The sequence below is a fragment of the Fukomys damarensis genome, unplaced genomic scaffold, assembly GCF_012274545.1.
Source record: "Fukomys damarensis isolate Sample0158 unplaced genomic scaffold, DMR_v1.0_HiC HiC_scaffold_13, whole genome shotgun sequence".
NCBI lineage: Eukaryota > Metazoa > Chordata > Mammalia > Rodentia > Bathyergidae > Fukomys > Fukomys damarensis.
In genome coordinates, this window is record NW_022900925.1 from 11544879 (window position 1) to 11550601 (window position 5723).

Consider the following 5723-nt stretch of genomic DNA (forward strand, 5'->3'; position numbering starts at 1 on the left):
AAGAAATCAAATATAGTAATTAAATGTTCAAAGCATGGCTTTTTCTGTATTTTCTTTTCTTTCCTTTTATTTATGGTACGGCAGATTGAACTCAGGGCCTCATGCAAGCTATGAAAATGCTCTACCACTGGGCTAGATGCTCAGCCTTTTTAAATTTTTTTGAGAGAAGGTCTCTTGAAGTAGCCTAGGGTGACCTCACATTTGCATCTTCTTACCTCATCTTCCTCATAGCCAGGATTAGAGGCACACATCACCATGCCTGGCCTCAAAGAATTATTTTATTTGATGCATGTGCATGTTTGTAATGGCTGAAATAAGAAATTAAGCATTTATGATTAAAAACACATGCAGCTTAAATACAGGTTAGATACCTAGAAGTTGCTTGCCCTTCCACCCTTATTGCCTGAATGAATCTGGTTGGCCTCCTCCTTTCCTTTCTCAAAGCCTTGGTCGGTCTTCAGCATTTCTTTCTGGACTTTTTTGCGTGTGCACAGAAGTCTCCTTACCATGCTTCTCACCTTCCCTGGCTGACTAGGTGCTTCTACATCGCCCTGCCCACTTTCAGCAGAAACCTTTAACTTTCCCACGACATTGTCTCCGGGCTCCATTTGCCACAGCACATCCCAAATGCTCCTGCTCTGCCCCTTCTTCCTTTCTGCCGCAGTCAGGCTTCTGCCTCCATTCCTGCTCAAGACTCTTCAGAAGGACCCACGTCAAGCCCCTGCCACTTGCAATGCTGATTGCAGGTCCTTCAAGGCCAATATCATGTGTACAGCCATGAACAACAAGAAACAATCTAAAATGGTGAGGAAAAAGGAAATGGTCAAATCAGCCATAGTTCTCTCCCTAGAGAATATCATGTGGTCATTGAAATTGGTGTTGAACCATACTTTTCTTCATTCTGTGTTTTGTAGTACTGAGGATTAAACCTAGGGCTTTCACACTGAGATACAGCCCCAGGCCATTTTTATTTTGAGAGGTTTTGCTAAACTGCTAAATTGCCCAGGCTGGGCTCCAACTTGGAATCCTCCTGCCTCATCCTTCCTTCCTCAACTCCAGGATTATTGGTGTGTGCCACCACTCCTGGTTGAATCAGCTTTTTTCTTTTTTTTTGGTACTAGGGATCGAACTCAGGACCTTGAGCTTTCAAGGCCAGTGACGCTACCACTGAGAGAAATCCCTGACCCTCAATGAGCTTTTTTAATAATAGGAGCTTTGATATATTAGGAAAATAAAGCTGGCCATTAGATAAATTGTACAACATAGTTCATTTTTTCATATAGGAAAGTAGATAGAAAAAGTAGAAGTATATGCCTAAGTAGTGGTTATTTTTGAATATTGGAATTTTGGTTGATCCTCATTTTCATCTTATTGGTTATCTATATTGTTTCCAGAACTATATCGAAGAGGAGTGGTGATAGTGGGCATCCTTGTCTTGTTCCTGATTTTAATGTGAAGGTTTTCAGTTTTTGGCCATTTAATATGATGTTGGCTGTTGGTTTTTCATAGATAGCCTTTATTAAGTTGAAATAAAGACCATCTATTCCAATTTTTTGCAGGGTTTTTATTATGAATGGGTGTTGAATTTTGTCAAATGCTTTTTCTGCATCTATCGAGAGGATCATGTGGTTTTTGTCCTTGACTTTGTTAATATAGTATTGTCAAATGTTTTTTGCATCTATCGAGAGGATCATGTGGTTTTTGTCCTTGACTTTGTTAATATAGTGCATTACATTTATTGATTTACGTATGTTGAACCATCCTTGTATCCCTGGAATAAATCTGACTTGGTCAGGATGTATGATCTTATATTTTCTTAATTTTTAAAACAGTGAACATTGGTTTTATTATATCAAAAAACTCTAAAAATCTAAATATTAGAAGACCTAAAGAAACAAAATATTTCTTCTTCTGAGAAGTGCCCCTTTTTCAATCTACTTTTGTGATCATTCCCTTCATTGGGCTACTGTGGTAGTGTGTCTGTATTTCTGTTACCACAGGCACAATTCTCTATTGCCATAATTGGATGGATATCTGTCTCTTCTGTTGTAGTCTTTGATTTCTTAACATCAGGAGTTGTGGGGGGGTTGTTTGTTTTTATTTGTGATTTGTAGGTTCTGATATAAAGTCAGTACTTTCTTTTTTCCTGTGCTGTGGCCTAAACTCAAGGTCAAGAGAGGACTCTACTACTGAACCACATCTCCAGTCCAAAATCAGTACTAATGAATATTTTTTGGGAAAAAATCATATAAAGGGGGAAATAGACACACAGTGAACAGTGAAAACTGCAACATAGGTAAGGAGCCTGGAAGGGGACATTTACAATGTGGCTGAGACGGGAGGGTGGTTTTAAAAGCTGCTCTTTCACACAAGCAAGGATATTAGTTTCGTAGGGAAAGATCAGGGACCCGCTCCGAAGTACATTGTGAAGTGATGGTGGATGATCTCAGGGCCAATGCCATTATCAGTGAGTGGGGCTAAAGCAGCTACTTGAGCCATTTCTCAGGGAAAAGTACATGAGGAGAGCGGAGCAGAGGCAGGTGGCTCCTTGATTCATAGAGAGGGTGGAGCCGCTGTGAAGGTGACTGTGTGGCCAGCTGAGAACACAGGCAGTCGTCACAGAGGCGGGAGTGGAGGCATAGGACCAAGCAGGGCTCTGGCACATGGTGAGGCCTACAGAGGATCACAGGTGGATGGAGAATGGGATGGAGAAGGGCAGCCAGATCGGGCAGTTAGCAGTCACCAGTGACCTCCACCCATTAACCCTTGGACAGACTACCTGAGAGCGCCTCTGGGCTCAGGATGTGGGGCTTGTGGGCCTGAGAGAGGAGAGAAAGCGGGGCTTCTCAGGATACTCACGTAACTACCTCCTGGGACTGAAATGCTTGTCCTTGATGTCTGCCATCATGCAACTGAATTTAACACAGAAAACGAACACCAGGAGTTCTGTGTTAGTCTGGATGCGCATTCATGTTCCTTGGAAATAGGCCATTGCCTCTTTCAGGAGCTCCTCATCCTGAGTCTCATACAAACAGTGGATGAAGTCTAGAGAGTATGATGGCTGGGTTGGGGCTTTTGCCTGGGCCCACTGCAGCAGTTGCCACTTACACATGGGAGGCAGCCTGCAGGAGAAGACATTCTCCATTTCCCTATCCCCCTGATTATTTAAAAGACCAAACAGGACTTTCAGGGCTGGTGCCTGAAACAGATCATGCCTTCCACACACTTTTAACAACTCTTCCACACATTTGAGGCTGTCAGGACGTTCATGTCTTTCGCTTTCATTCTACAAGGCAAAGGACACTGCTGCAGAGAACTCCTGTAAGCACAGGTGAGTGAAGCTGTATTTCAAAGGGCTGGGGTGCTTTTGAATCATAAGTGTTTTCATTTATTTATTTATTTAGTTTGGTAGACATTCATTCCTTTAAACAACCTTTACACAAAATCAAAATGTGTGGGCCCTTTGTTCATTTCATTGAAAGCTCAGGTCTCACGGTTTTGTCTGTTAACAAGTATTTTCTGGAAATCAAATGACCCTTCTGAGGTCCCTATAGAAAGAAAAATTGGTACAGGGAAAGCATCAATTATACTTTGAAGTTAGATGACCTCCTATTCTTAAATCAGCCAACCTAGAATTTGAAAAAATTAAAACGCAGTATCTTCTGTATTTCTTCCCCACTCAAATTTCACCTGGGAAAAGTACATGTCTACTAGAAGACACAACGGAATTGAAACATGGTCTTTGTGGAATAGCAAACTTTTCGTTGAAAGTACAGTAATCTGACCAGGGATGAGGAAAAGACAACAGATTAAAAACCACAAACTTGCAGTGATACCGACTGACTTAATGCTCTTCTGGGAGCAGATAATGGAGTTGACCCAAGTTAGCTTGCTGGGCTACATAAAACATATCTTTAAATGGCCAATACTTTTTTCCCTTATGTGGCTATAGGATTCAAAGTATTCTAAGGTAGTTACTGAATGGCCTATTGGAATACCAGCTTCCCACCGTTACATTGCCACTAGTTCACAAAACAAAAGGCAAATTTATTCAGTACTTGTTCAATACCCATCAGCTTCAAAACATACCAGTGCAAACATTACTGCTGACTATTGTGCATAACATTCAGCATTACATGGAGCCAAATAAATGAACCAGGAAGTTTGGACACTTTTTATGTGAACTTACTTGGTACTGTGAAGACCAGCAATTTTGCTTAAGCCAAGCTAAATTCATTTCATTTCCAACAGAAACCTCTTGCAACAGCTTTATTCTTTAGAGAATGTGACACTTTCAAAAAAAATTTTTAGGAGCATCAATTGTACAAGTGGGAACTCTGGATTAAATTTGGGGGGGAAAGCTCTAGTTGAGCTCCCATCTTTTCTACATGTTTTAATACAGGATTATATGATTTTAAGTTTGTATTTGCCAAACACCAAAACCCAGCCACTTCAAGCTAGCAAAGCATTGCATTACCCCAATAAAGCTGTAGGCTTCATTACATGCACCAAACAGATCTACAGGGCTAGTTTTAGCACTTCTCTTTTAAATAATTTTACACCTATTATGCCACACAGCATGTTTTAAACACTGACATATACTCCCTAATAAGATAAAGCAAAGACAAAAAAAGCTCCTTAGAAACAAACATACACCATCACGTATAGTCTTCAAACATTATTGCACTTTAACTTTCATTTGACAAATCATTCATGAAATAATCAGCTGACTACTTAACCAATAAAACCTTTAAGCAGCTGGGATTGTCCTAAATTGTTTATGAGTTTATGAATTTTACAAACATTACTTATATTAGCTGTAATGGTGGAGTTGGAGAGTATTGCACCTTCTCCAAGCTGCACAGCGAAGAACCACGGATAGTGTGGTGGAACTTGTGGCCCTTTTCAAGGCCATGACTCTTTCGGCCTGCAGGTGTCAGCCCACGCATCTCCCTGTGCTTATGGACTGGTTTTGTGATCCACTGGGTGTCAGGATTTGTTCTAATGGCCTTGTGGAATGGATCAATGAGGATAACCTCAAAGAATTTGTATGTGAAATCTTCACCAACCCAATAAGAATTCAGAACTCTCACAGCCCCACAGTGGCTTCCATCTCACTCCTCAGCAACAGACTGAAGGCTTCGTGCAAACTTTAGCTGGTTAACACCATGATGGACAGGCTTGGTGTAAGGCGCACCTTTACGAACTGGGCGTTTGTGGCCGCCACGGTGCACTCGAATCCTGTATTTGACATAACCTTGCTTGGCCTTGTATCCCAGTCTCCGCGTTTTATCCAGTTGGGTGGGGCGGGGAGCCCTGTGCAGCACAGAGAGCTGGCGGTACTGCCAGCAGGGGACCCTCAGAAGAAAGCACATCACATCGGACTGCTTCTTCCTCCACAGCTCCTGGATATATTTGTATGCGCCCATCTTGGCTTACCTGGTGGCTGCTGCCAGATGGAAAAGAATAATAACTGTTTTCAAGGAAGTGACTATGATGCCTTCATGTACCTGGTGTTGTCTGAGGTCACATGGCCTGAACAGGGTCTCTTTTTGACTGACGCCCTCAGGAGACAGAAAGCAAAGGCCCCTAAGCTCTGACTTTAATGGCTGATTAGGGAAAGCCTGGGAAAGGTAGTGCAGGCAGAGGGCTGTAGTGGTCTGAGAGGTCAGCGGGTGCTCTTTCCCCTGCTCCATCTGCTGCTTCAGGCCTTTCCCCTGCTC

At 42.2% G+C, this 5723-nt stretch overlaps 1 pseudogene; it reads right to left on the minus strand.

The window, feature by feature from the left end:
* Positions 1 to 4813: 4813 nt before the first annotated feature.
* Positions 4814 to 5429, minus strand: LOC117285846 (annotated as a pseudogene).
* Positions 5430 to 5723: the final 294 nt, after the last annotated feature.